Source organism: Podarcis gaigeae, assembly GCF_964106915.1.
Source record: "Podarcis gaigeae genome assembly, chromosome: 16".
Taxonomy (NCBI): Eukaryota; Metazoa; Chordata; class Lepidosauria; order Squamata; family Lacertidae; genus Podarcis; species Podarcis gaigeae.
Window position 1 is genome coordinate 1,542,955 of NC_139693.1, and position 14,249 is coordinate 1,557,203.

Sequence of the window (14,249 nt, forward strand, 5' to 3'; positions counted from 1 at the left end):
CAAAACTCTCTGATAAAGTCATATTGGTTTCCTGAAGAAGGTTTTATCATCTGAAGAAATTTCTGGAATCCTATTACCTCCTTAGAGTGAACAGCAACAGAGATAGAACCATGAAGGAAATCTATGTCCCAATTTCTTTGAAAGGAAACTGATGTGAAACCCATCTGGAATGTCATAATCCAGATTTTACTTTTGTCATTTGTTGATCTACCCCAGTCAGTATAAACAGGCAACATTCTCAAACCTACCATGGTATCAATTTCACCATGAACAATCATTGCATTAACAGTGCTATTCCTGATAACATTGCATGTTTTTATTGCCTCATCAATTTTCTTATCAAAGTCATTGGAGTAAGATATTTGGGGCATTGATAAAATGAAGTCAAAGCAGATGTCTCTCTGAGCAAACATGGGAACCACTGTATGTATGAATTTCTCTCCATTGTCATCATGTGCAGATAACACCCCAATCCATGTCCACCTGAAATGAAGCAGTAACTGAAGAATCCCTTTATATTGATGATCCACATCTGGAAACATCTGGTGGTAGAGGACAGTCTGACTTTTCTTATTTATCACTGGAGCAGTGCCATAGATGAACTAAGGAAAATAGGGGGAAATCAGTGTAATTTAGGGTTAGATGGGATGTTTTTGGACTCCAGTTCCCATAAGTCCTAGTCAACATGGCCAATGGTCAGAGACTGAGAGAATTGTAGTCCACAATTTTTAGAGGGCAAACATTTTGGCTGTGCCTGATCTAAGGATTGTATTCATTTTAAGGAAATACAGCCTTCTGAATTCAAAAATAACTGATCTTAGTTAACTTAAATGTTTCTATATTTTTTTTTTTAAAAAAACACATTTATTCAAAAGTTACAATACAGTTACAATACCAGGCATTTCCAAGGAATATGTCCCCTCCACAGAAACCTCAGTGATGATGGTGGCATTAAAATATCCTGTTCTTCTTCAATAAAAGAGAAAAGGGGAGACCAGATCGTGTTAAAGGAATCTTCTTTGGAGATTCCTTTGATTGTTTGCCGATGGAATGTTAAGTGTTTCTGACATATAGCATAAGTCATACACAGAGGTGATTCTTTGCCTAACTTAATAGGCTATCACCCATAACCTACATGCTTTTCATAAGTTGAAGACACCACATTGGCTAATCCTATATTGGCTAATCCTATAGGTCTTATAGCGAGGTGGACAGAAAGTACATTGGGATCTAATGGCAGATCTTGCAGATAAGACTAGATACTGGTATGCTAGTGCAACCATAAGCATGGCCACAAGTGCGTCAACAAGTCTTCGCAAAGCACTATAACACACACACACACACACACCAACAACCCCCCAAATGCTCCCAACCACTGTATTCTCTCAATAAAGGTTCACCCCTTAAAACATTTAAAGGGACAACCTGTCAAATCTTCCACTGTTAAATATGGTATTTTGGAAGCAATTCCTATCTTCAATGTACAAATCAATATCTGAAACCAAGGGATGTGGCTGATGCTCTCATAAACTCTCCAGTTCCACACACATGTATTACCTGTGGAATCTTGTAGATGCACAGGATGTCTGCCATGTGGAGACAAACTTCAGAGGTGGGTCCCCCAATGACAGCTACTGGATTGTTGATAGTATCACATTTGTAGTTAGGAATGAATCTGCCCTGGGTGGAGAAGACCTCCAGTGAGGCTTGATAGGTCCATCTTGGATTGAAATAGCTATTGTAGATATGGACGCCCAGGGTGAGATTAGGCAAAATCTTAGGATTTCTGTTAAGCTCCTTTATAGCAAATATTGAGGCTAGAATATGTTGGTAGATCTGAATCATTGACCTGTAATCAGAAATATAAAGAATTGCTGTCATGCGGAGGGAGATATTTGTCATATTTGTTTACAAGAGCACTACCAGTTTCTGCTTTGAAAGTTAGCAATTAACAGAAGGATCTCTAAAAGAAATTCTCTTCATTCCAGTTTCTCTATAGGATTGTAACATTTCTCCCCAAATTCTGGAGAGTCGAATTACTTTGTGTTCTTTCTAAAATGGGACCGATATATCTAGAATTTAACATCCTCCCCCTTTTTGAACAAAAATATTATTATTTCGGGATTTTGTGCACATTTGCAAACATTTCAGACATAGTGAAAATGGTGGGGTGGGGGTAGGAGGTGAGTAGAATGTGAGTAGAATGGATGCCAATAGTATGTGTGATGTATATAGCTTGTGTGAGCGCGCACACACAGGGAAAATGTAGAAGTTATAGTTAAATGGCAAAGAAATGGAAATATACAGTCTTTGACAAGGCAGTTAGAGCTCAGATGCAGGCACAGTTGATAACACAAAAATCAGAGCACTGTTACTCCTCTAGAAGCATTGCTATCCCATAAATAAGTTCTGTGGATAGGCTTTTTTACCAAATGGGTAGAAATTAAGGTGGCTCACAAGGTTGGTTGCCACTTCATTTATTTTATGGCATTTTGTGCAATTGGCTATCAGTGACCATGTCCAGCTGCAAAAATTAACAATCTGGGGTAACCTAATATTCTTCCCCCAAAGCCAATGAGCACTGAAATGAGATATTTTATAACAGTCCCCCACCCCACCCCGCCAAGGGCCACTCGCTGATCTAACACCTAGATGAGTAGGGCTGGAGCAGGACTAACGTTTGCTAGCTCTTTTTAATTAGAAAATTGTTCCAGAAGGAGGCTTGTGATACTGGATCCTTGTCTGGAATTACTAAAATCAAAATGGGAACACGATGGAGATGATGTGGTATTTAGTTAGGGAAGGTGTGCCATTCATTAAAGAAAGGAAAGATGGGTTGGCTGTGAACTCCACCTATCCACTGGACTTAATAAGGACAAACTTGTCATGGAAAAACATTGAAGGAAACTTACAGGGTGCCATCAAAGAGGTCATTAGAGGGACGTTCTCTGAAACTTATAGAGTTGGAGAATCTGTATATATGAGACATAATACCAGCAATAATGAGGTCTCCTGATTGGTAATGCTTGTGAAGAATAGAAAGAGGGTCACTGACGTCACATTTGATGCTGGGAACCTTAGACACCACTTGAGGCAAAAACACTAGCACCAACATTACAAACGCCACTATCTTGCATAAAACAACCCCTTTTGCATTCCAATACACTTGCCAATACATTATCCTTCTCTGATTCCGATGATGAGTAGCACATCCTTATATAAGTGGCGGTCCAATTTATCTATGCTTCAAATTGTGTCTCAGTGATCAGACTGACTGAGTGGCGATATCTCTAGCTCCAACTTGGAGTGATGCAGCGCATATTATAAATGTCATTTAGTCCTGTTGCTTTGCTGAAGAAGACAGAGGATAATAATCACCAGTCATAAAATTACAGGGTAGATAATAATCTCTTGCTGTTTCTATGAGACGTTGCTGAAGAAAATATGCTTATCACACCTCAGCAAAATTTGCTCCCAGTCCTCCTCCTTACAGTGCAACGACTGACATCAAGAAAAGATTCTCAAGATAATGAGACATCTGTATTTGTAGGTGCATGTCGCAAATTGAACCAATTTGTCTGTTCTAGTTCAGCCTTGTTGGTGCTGAAATCACAGACTCGTTACTTAAAGACAGAAGATCGTCCAAACTCTGCAAAGAGCTGTGTGAAATTTAATACTAAAAAAATAACCAGTGTTCATGCCAGTAATATCTTTGGTGGGGATTTCCACAACCTAGACAGCACCACGGAGAAGGCCACATCCTATTTCACCTCAGAACGAGCTTCTCCAGACATTGGGAAAACAAGAAAGGCTTCTTCCAGTCTTAACTGATTGGCATGTCCATAAAGGGAGTTAAACTTGATATATAGATATCAAAACGATTACAGCTTTACATGCTACAATCAGTACTTGGAATGATGGATACACATACCCCTAAACATTTTTTGAATCTAAGTTTGGCCTCATTGTTTGGCAGTATTTCAATGTGAGTAGAAAAATGAGAGTACCCCTAAACATTTTTTAAAAGAAAAAAAAGCACTGGATGTCGCTAATGTATATGCAATCAGTGCAGAATGGTGTTATTGTCAGGAGCTCGTCCTACACTCAAGTAGGACCCTGGCAGACACACATGCCCCACTGGCATGTTCTCTCCCTCCTGGTCTTTCGTTTGGGAGCTTCAAAAGCTTTCTTCTGCCCGAACATCACAGCAACCGATGCCAACAGACAACGGCACACTTAGGGATCCGCAGAGTGGTCACAGTTTGCATTACAGACCTCAGCAACTCAGCGTTTTGGCTAATCTACTTTATTTACATATAAACACATACGGAGCACTGCAACATGGCTCCCTCTCTCTCTAGCATCAGACAGCAAAGAGAAAAAGAACAAAGGACAATAGTCCCTCTTCACGGAACACAAAAAAATTCCTTCCAGTAGCACCTTAAAGACCAACTAAGTCAGTTCTTGGTATGAGCTTTCGTGTGCATGCACACTTCTTCAGATACACCAACACGGCTACCTATCTGTAACTGCAACTATGGAAGGCACCACATTGAGCCGCATGAAATGGAAGTCCATCAACCTCACCAAGAAACTTGCACAGGTGTATCTGAAGAAGTGTGCATGCACACGAAAGCTCATACCAAGAACTGACTTAGTTGGTCTTTAAGGTGCTACTGGAAGGAATTTTTTTGTTTTGACTATGACAGACCAACACGGCTACCTATCTGTAACACGGAACACAGTAAAACAAATATCCTGTCTCCATCACTTCCCACTCTGTGGAGTCAAAACATACACCTTCATGTGATAGACAACAATCCCATAGCTGCAATCATGGAGCAGGAATTCTAACAGTTAGATGGTTGCACCTCACCAAACATAAAATGCTAGCAGACACATTTGACAATAGTTGCAACTTCCAGTTTGTCTTCAAAGGTAGCCTCAAAAAGAGGGTGCTATGGAAATCTAATTGGAAGGTTACCAGAGCATGGATTGTTGTGGAAAGGCAATCATACGGATTACTGTGACAAGGTATCGGTATGATGAAAAAAGCATGTGAGGCACTGAACAGGAAACATGTAGCAACAATGATGGGGATAATCAAGTCCACAATAAAAGACGGAAGCAAAGTATAAATTTAGAGGTCAGGAGAGATGAGAGTGATACTGTGGAAGGAGAATAAAATAAAATAATTTTTAAAAAATTGAAATTTGTGTGAGAAGGGCTGAGCAAGTGAAGGTTGGAATGTGAAGCTTGTGTTTGCAAGAGAACCATGAAAGGGGGGCAGAATGAAACATGCAAAGGAGCTGTTGCTTTAACTGTTGAGAAAGAAGAAGGAAGGCAAAGATAAGAAAGTTGACATACCTCATGATTAAAGCAGTATAAACTAGTAGAAGGAAGCATTGACATACACAGACATAACTGATCCTTTGCTCCCACTTGATTGTAAGTGTATAACTGCTTGTGCAGTTTTTATATTTGCTGTGCCACCCTTCAACTACTTGCCGGTTGAGGTTGTGTTGCTGACATTTCCAGCCCAATCCGAATAACTTTATTGTACTAGCCACTGGCCATGACAAATCTGAATCAAAAAGAAATACCGGCAAAAGGGGTGTCAAGCCACAAATAATAGTCTCTATTTAGATCTCTGTGTCTCCCTTACAGTTCAATGCTATATTGCCCAAGGTCTTCTTTGTGATCTTTTTGGCCACCAGAGCAAAAAGGGCAACTCTGTGAGTCACTGAAGCATTTGCATTGCTAAGAAGCCATAGGACCTTCTCTGCCAAGGAGAGACATCCTTCTTGCATGGATGGGAGGGTGGGGAATTGCCTCATGGGTCCAATGTATACTGAGCCATATAGAAAATAGCACAAGGTGTCTTCCACCTGCGGTTGCCCACATATACAGAGTCTGTCTTCGTACAGTAGTACCCTGTTATATCGTCCATCTAGGACAACGGAGGGCATAGCTTGAAAACGGAGTTTAGTAAAAGCAAATCTTAGTGAGTCTGGAGGCTTGCTGACATTTGGTGTCTGAATGAATGAATCTTTATTTGTGTCAGCCATCGGCCACAGCAATAAAAGAACAATACGATATACAAAGAATAGAAATAAAAAGTCAATTATATAAAATATACTTTAGGGTTTTCAATCAATAGTCAAATAGTGGATCTTATTCTGATTGCCGCAGCTAAAAACCTTGCAACCATTGTTGTCACCTGCTCATCTTGATCTGCCAAGAGAAAGGACACTGTGAAAGTGGCTGGGCTACCCAGAATGGGCAATAAAAGAGGGGTGCTAATCTCATTCCTCAAGTTTTTATAAAGAGTGCAAGCCAGAAGGGCATGTGCCACCGATTCGGTACTGCCATCTCCACAGGGGCATAAGCATTTTTCGTGTGGAATCTGTTGGAATCATCCCTCAAGTGCAGCTGAGGGCAATATATTCAATATATTCAAGCGTGTCTATATTTTAGGATTGCTTGGTTATGCAGACAGGGTGCCAGCGAGTCGAAATGGGAAGGTGGGAAAAAGTCATACCATGGGCAAAATTTCCTTATTGTGGCCAAGTTGTTCTGACACTCGATATCATTTAGGTGCTGACAAATGAGACTGTTTGCTTTACTAAAACCCAAAGTGAGTAGCTGTTGTGGTGATAAACCACAAGAGTGAAGTTTTTGATAGACAATTTTAGTCCAGATGCTCTTGTGACAATCTTGCAGCACTAGGGATATTAGACCGGGGGGATTTGAGTTTAGGCGAAGCCAATAGTTAAGTGTCCTATGCCAGATCAGTAATTCTACCGAGGGAAGATTAGCCTCTAGGTGCAATGATGCTTGAACCACAATATTTCCCCGACAATATTTTCATCATCTGATTACACCACAAAAGCATGAAAATTAATCCTGGTCTTTACACAGGTCGCTGAAGAAATAACGCAAGGGGCTTGCTGGATGCTTTGTGCTTTTTAGCAGAGTTAGGCTTTGTTCGTATCTCGTTGCCTTCATGAAGCGAGAGCGTGGAGAAAAAGACAAGAGAAAAGTTGTGATCTTTGGGAATAATGGGACACAGCAATCTAAAATCTGACATTCAGAAATTACAGTTGGGTGCTTCTCAGCTTTGAAATTCCCAGCCAAAGGACATTTACCTAAACGTTTTATTTGTTTCTTAGTTCATTCGGGGGTTAGAATTTACAAAAAAAGCAGGAAAAGTTGTTGAACGGTATATGTTTAGATTTCGATTGCTACTTTGCAATTCCACCTGCAAGTGGCAAAACATGGGGGAGCAGTGGTTGGTGTAACAACTCACCCTGGAGCAGAAAATATTGGTTAAATGGTCCTGCCCAAAACCATTCAAATATCCATGGTGATGTTTTGCTTCATTGGCAACAGGATGGGTGATTCAGAGGAAAGCCACTGTCTTCATTCTTCAGCCTGGTCTGGGACCTTTTTAAACCTATGTTTCTGTAGCAGTGGGGGCTTTCCGGGAGTTTCTTTTCTGATGGTCTACTGAAAGGCTATCAGCTTTGGTTCTAGGGCACACCTTCCAACATTTTCTCTGATGAAAACAGGGACACTTCTCTCATTCATTCATTCATTCATTCATTCATTCATTCATTCATTTCTACCCCACCCATCTGACTGGGTTGCCCCAGCAACTCTGGGTGGGTCCATATATATATATATATATATATATATATATATATATATATATATTTGCTTTCGTGTGTATATATTTTTTGTGTGTATATATACACACACACACACACACACACACACACACATAATAAAACATTAAACTTTAACAAACATCCCTATACAGGGCTGCCTTCAGATGTCTTCTAGGGGCTGCACAGTTACTTATCTCCTTGCCTCAGGAGTCACATAACTCCATAGTCTCCAACATTGATGAAAATAGGGACATCCTATGGAAAAGCAGCACATTCCAGGATCAAGTCAGAAACTGGGGTGGCTTCTGTAAATCCGGGACTGTTGCTGGAAAATAGGGACACTTGGAGGTTCTGCTAGGGTCCCATTCGAACCCCAAAGCAGCAGCATAACTCAGGGCCCCCTTCATCCCCAAACGACCAGTGCATCCCATAGTCCCAACGATCCTCATGATTCCTGCCGAAACTGTTGTCTAGGGGACAACACACAAGGCCTCGTTCTCGGGATTCGCAGGATGGCCTCACTGAACAGCCCTCTCTGTTCCAGTCAACCTGCAGGTTCAGAGAGAAAGAGAAAAAGCTAAACAATACAATGCAGTAGACTCTGGGGCACAGCTCCTATAAGAGTTTCTGAGCACCAGAGGCCACCTAAACCCTGGATGCGGATTAAGCCCTGGCCAGGCCCAGTTTGATCTGAGAAGTGCAGATGGCTTAACTATTTGGGGAGTTTGCTTCTATTGACTGCTGGATCACCCATCTGCATAGGTGACCTTGTTCCACATCTGAAGGTTGGCTTATAAACTGCTGAAAGTTCAGAATGTGTAATTGCTGTATTGGAATCATTTACTGTGCTTACCTGGACCCCTCCTTTCCCACTGCACATATCATTGGTTCCAACTGCTTTGGGATGCAGAGAAGCAGGGTCATCTGTTCTGGGAGTTGTGGCAACATCTGGGCCCCCTACCATTCAAACATTATTGGACGTGGGTGGCACTTTGGTCTAAACTACTGAGCCTCATGGGCTTGCCAGTTGGAAGGTAAGTGGTTTGAATCCCCACAATGGGGTGAGTTCCCATTGCTCTGTCCCAGCTCCTGCCAACCTAGCAGTTCGAAAGCACACCAGTGCAAGTAGATAAATAGGTACTGCTGTGGCAGGAAGGTAAACGGTGTTTCTGTGTGCTCTGGTTTCTGTCTTGGTGTTCTGTTGCACCAGAAGCAGATTAGTCATGCTGGCCACATGCCCTGGAAAGCTGTCTGTGGACAAACACTGGCTCCCTCGGCCTGAAAGCAAGATGAGCCCCACAACCCCATAGCTGCCTTTGACTGGACTTAACCGTCCAGGGGTCTTTTACCTTTTTTACCTATTGGAGTGACAAAACCTGACAAATTCCATATATTTCTTAATTGCTAGTAGGCTGCACAGATCCATACGATTGTAGGGATAGATGAGGAGGAGTGCTGGAGATTGCCTGACCAAGTGGCCTCCAAGGAAAGTTCAGGAGAGGACAGTTTGGACCCAGGTTGGTGGTGGTGGGAGGAGGAAGAGAGGTACGGAAAACTGGAAGCTGGGAGTCAGGAGGATGAGGAACAGGGGCAAACAAGCAGATGCCCCAGCCCTGAGCAAGGACAGGAGACAGACTTAATAGAGGTTGCACATCTCACCTGGGGATCAACATAGGTGGTTCTATCTCTCTCTCTTTTCCTGGATTTTCTTTTCTTCACTATGATTATTGTGACCACCAATAAACAGGCAACAACGGGGAGAAGAAGAATTAACATGAACTCCCAACGTATAATTTGTCCAAGGCCACCTGCAATGTACAATAAGAGTCTCTTGGAATATACTGTAATGAAAACTGTAGCATAAAAAAGATTTTGGAATAAAAAACAAACTTTTCTTCTGTGGATGCAATGCACTGCAGGGTCACATTGCAGCCTTCTGGAGTCTTGGAGATGTTTTTGGGGAGTATCTGAGGTGCTGGCACTGGCTCTGTTCAATACAAACAAAAGTTACACAAAGCTTGTGCTTCAGTGGCTGCCACTAACTGTGTAAGACAGTGATGGGGAACCTGATGCCCTGATTCTCTCTAGGTGGCCCTTGAGACTCTTTCAAGTCTGCACCTATGTACACCCTCTGCTCCATGCCCCCCTAACAAGTGCTTTTTGCCTTTCCGAGATGTATCCTTCAACACTGATAATGACGCTTGCTTGCTTGGATGGATAATAAAGAGGGGTGCATGAGTCTTCTCTCTCTCTCTCTCTCTCTCTCTCTCTCTCTCTCTCTCTCTCTCTGTGTGTGTGTGTGTGCAAGCTAGCCTACTAAAAAAAGGTAGAAGGCACATTTGTTGCTCTGCCAAATTTTGCCTTTGGCCTGGAAGAAACCTGGGTCTCAGAATGTGTGATCAGATCCACCACTGGTCACTCACCTCCCTGTCTCGCCCGAAGGCGAGCACTCCTCCTGCGAGTACTCAGGTCTCTCCTTCTCTCAGACCTTAGTCTCTGCAGCTCAGGAGGTGTCGGTGGGTTACTAGACCCAGAGGCGCTGAAGGCAATGAGGTAATCCCCACATCTGGAGCCGGGGCAGGCTCAGGCCCCTGACTCAGCCCAGCTGGTGCTTGTTGCAGAGGAACCTGTGCAGACTGGGACTCTTCAGGATCAGGCCTCAGACGGTTCAGATGCTGCCTGAGGCAAAGGATCTGGTGCAGATTGAGACTCCTCTGGTTCCGAATCCGAGCCCGAGTCCCAGGCCATCACAACCACAAACTGATGTCCAAGCCTGAAATTTACAGTCACTCCCTGACATAAGAAGAGTCTGCTGGATCAGACCAGTGACCCGTCTAGTCCAACATACTGTTCTCACACTGTGGGAAACCGACAAGCGCAACAGCACTCTCCCCTTCTGTGATTTCCAGCAACTGCTGTTCAGAAGCATTACTGCCACCAAGTATGGAGTGGTCAAGGTTGGTGGCCATCACAGTCACCTCTGGGAATGAGTTCCATAGTTTAACTACTCTATATGCTGCAAGGACATGTCGTTCATTCTTGCAGCTGAAATTTTTCCCCACCTTTGACATGTCCTCAACAATCTCCTCCTGATATCCAGTAGATGATATCTGGCTTCTCCAATTTCCCCATCTCTGGACTCACAAAGCTTACCATTTCTGGGATGAATGACGTCCACTCTTCCTCCCTGGACTCTCTTCACCCGATGGGTTGGATTCTCTGCTGCTTGACTTAAAGTTCCTTTAGGGAGACAAAGAGGGTGGGAAACATTGTTCAGGGCTCTGTTTCGGGTCCCCTATTGCTTTTGCGAACTGAATTTCTCCCTCCCTTCCAGCGCTGAAGGATTTACCAAAGGCAGAGAAGATCAACAGATGGAAGTCAAGAAGGATTAGCAAGCTTCTGTGAGTGACTTTCATGGCCGGTTCTCTCTGGGAATGAAGTGAGCTTTCAGTGTTTCCTGGAGAGGCGAGGAGGAGAGAGAGGGTGGCTTACCCCAATTGCAGTCCACTCCTTTGCTAGCTGCAAACTACAACACAGAACAGGTGCCAACGGAGAAACCTCCGCCAAGCCGTTGCAAATAAATGTAAGGCTAACGACTGGAAGCCATAAAAATGAACCATGTGACATACTTGCGTTCCCATAAAATCACTTTACAAGTATTTAAAAGTATGAGTCAAGGTTAAGTAACACCTAAATTACAGTCAGGCTAGCTATCCAATGAACAAAATGAGTTCTTTAGATCTGCTTTCTCTCTCTAGTCCTTTTAGTGATGCTGTGTATCTTTCTGTCCTGTTTTAATCTCTAGCATTATCACTTATTCTTGTATCTGCCTTATTGCAGGGCAGATTCGAGGGTAAACCATACGTGGAACGAATCTGCCCCTGCGGCTTGATGGAGGTAGAAACTGTCTCTCATGTCTCGTTACGCTGCCGTTTCTACGGGGATAGATGCTCAGTATTTATCACTCCTGTTATACAAAAATCTCCAAATGGGTCCGAACTTAAATGTCTAAAACTCCTGGTAGAGGACAAGGATCTAGAGATCATGCTAAGGGTGGCCAAATTCTGTGCGACTGCCATAAAACTTAGGGAACAAGCTGTTCTACCAAAATGATTAAGGTTTTAAATGATAATTTTAGGTTATATTTTAATGATCAAGATTTAATATATATTTTTAACTGCTTCTAAGATCAAACCTATCTATTCTTAACGAAATCAGCCCTGAATGCTCACTGGAAGGACAGATCCTAAAGCTGGGACTCATACTTTGGCCACCTCATGAGAAGACTCCCTGGAAAAGACCCTGATGTTTTCCACTACTGGGAAAACCAGAGCTTTAACTATACGGACCTTTGTTGGCAAGGTGATGTCTCTTAAAATTTACTATGAAAATGGGGGGAATGGGACCCTGCTGAAATAAAAGTTCCTTACCTAGGAGGGAGAGAGGGAGGGATCCTGTCTGCTCTCAGCCAGGACGGAGTTCCACAGAATCGGCCCACAGAACTGGATGCAAATGGCTGATGGTGGAGACAAACTGTGTTTCTGAGCCATTGGGGAGCACTTACAAGAGACACACCCACCCAAGACCTCAAACATACTCTTACGGCATCCTGGACCCAATGACTTTGTGAATTAGGGCAACCCAGTAAGATGTTTGGGGTATAAATTGTAAAGCTGTCATTACGGAATGGGACATCACTATTTTCATCGGAGAAATGCTGGAGTCAGAAATTGGATCATTTTTATCAAAACAAAAGAAATACAACGAGAAATCCAATTTCAAGCAATACTTATTTTCTGGCGCCATCTGGTGTTGCATGTTTAAAACACATACAAATCACATTATTGTGACGAATGTAGCTGAGTCCTCAATCCGCTCAGAGCTGCTTCCTTGAAGGCCACACCTCAAATCACATTCTTTGTAGCTAGAAGAAAAGAAGGGTGCTAGTTTGAACAGCTTGGGGTTTTTTGTTTTGTTTTTTGTTTTAGAGAGAGAGAGAGCAGTGGTGGACAGAGTGTGAGTATCTTCCTGCAATATTTATTTATTACAAATTCATTTGTCTTTATTTATGTGAATGGGGGAGGGAGATGGGGAGGAGAAGGGGTGAGGGCCATAGCTGAATGGATGAAGTTCACGGGCTCAACCCCTGATGGCATCTCCAGAAAAGGGCTGGGAGCGACTCTCAGCCTTAAACCTTGCAGAGCCACTGCCAATCCGTGTAGACAATAATGAAGTACCGGTAGATGGTATGACGTCATGTAAGGCAGTTTCCTGTGTAGCTGAGAAATGGTGGGTCTTTTCTGTGCTTGTCACAACTTCCAGCAGAAGGAGTATGGAGGTTTTCCAATCCTGTTTCCATTTAGTTTCAAAAACCACAAATGCTCTGTGTGCCCACACACTTCTCCTTGATTCCTTGATGCTTTTTAGAGATACCCCAACTTTTCACCACCCTAAGCAACACCTATCAGAAATGTGGGGTAGGGGGAAGAATACATTTTTCACCTCTATCACTTGTGCAGATTTTGAGCATGTCAACTGAGGTTTCCTTTTGATCTTCAGAATTGCTGACCATGCAGGTGAACGTGGAGTCATTGGAACCTTTTCGCCAGGAGATACAGAGAGTCCTGACATTGTCAGAAAGTTCATTCTTAGCCAAAACTCCAGAACCCGGAGGCCTTATTTCTTTTCCATATGATTTTGAATGTTTCTTCTCCATATGCACGGCACTGCAGGGTCACATTGCAGCTGTCTGGAGTCTTGGAGATGTTTTAAATCACTGAATTTTTACAAGCCTTTCACGCTTCCTGAAAGAAAATGTGAATTGAAGCACAGCCACCCTTTGGATTTCAGGGTGAATTTTGCAGTAGAGTTCCTCAACCAACAATTGTGGACAATATGTGGCCATTAGTAAAACGTGTGCATTAAATTGCATGGATTAGTTAAAATAACACACAAAAGGGAGAGTATGAAATCAACAGTGCTCTTTAGCTATACAACCCTGTAGTATCTGGTATCTGGAGGTAGCATAGCTGTCAATGTTTCCCTTTTTTAAAGGGAAGTTCTCTTATTCTGAATAGGATTCCTCACAAGAAAAGGGAAAAGTTGGGAGGTAGAATGCCTCTGTCAGTGGAAGGTCCACATTTCCACTAAGAGCTTTCAACAACTCCTCCTCCATTTTGAATTTACCTAACACCCTTTTTAAGGGAAACCATTTAAGAGTCCTCTTGTGAGCTTCTGGAGGCAAGTTTAATCTTCATTGAGTGGTAAACTTCTTTCTCTTCCCTCCAGACATTTTCTGCTACAACTCCCATCTGCCCCTGCAGTCAGAAGGCCCAATCATCTGAAGGCATATATTTTCTTTATTTCAAAAATAAATACACCAGTTAACACTGTAGTGCCTGAGGTTTCAAAAGATACATCTGCATTATTATTATTTGCAGAATTTATATACCGCTTTTCAGGCAGACTTCACAAGCAATTTACATAATATTATAACAACAATAAGCATCACATTTTAAAAAAGAATAGTTATAATAGAATAATAATAATAATAATAATAATAATAATAATAATAATAAT

General features: G+C 42.4%; 2 long non-coding RNA genes across 2 annotated transcripts; both read right to left on the bottom strand.

The window, feature by feature from the left end:
- Positions 1 to 7,787: 7,787 nt before the first annotated feature.
- On the bottom strand, positions 7,788 to 13,347 carry LOC310833128. The gene is made up of 3 exons (XR_014558571.1): positions 13,173 to 13,347; positions 9,330 to 9,478; positions 7,788 to 8,219 (listed from the first exon to the last, which is right to left on the bottom strand). It is a non-coding gene; the product is annotated as an uncharacterized lncRNA (long non-coding RNA).
- On the bottom strand, positions 9,554 to 11,321 carry LOC310833035. Its single transcript, XR_014558525.1, has 3 exons — positions 11,020 to 11,321; positions 10,824 to 10,910; positions 9,554 to 9,657 (listed from the first exon to the last, which is right to left on the bottom strand). It is a non-coding gene; the product is annotated as an uncharacterized lncRNA (long non-coding RNA).
- Positions 13,348 to 14,249: the final 902 nt, after the last annotated feature.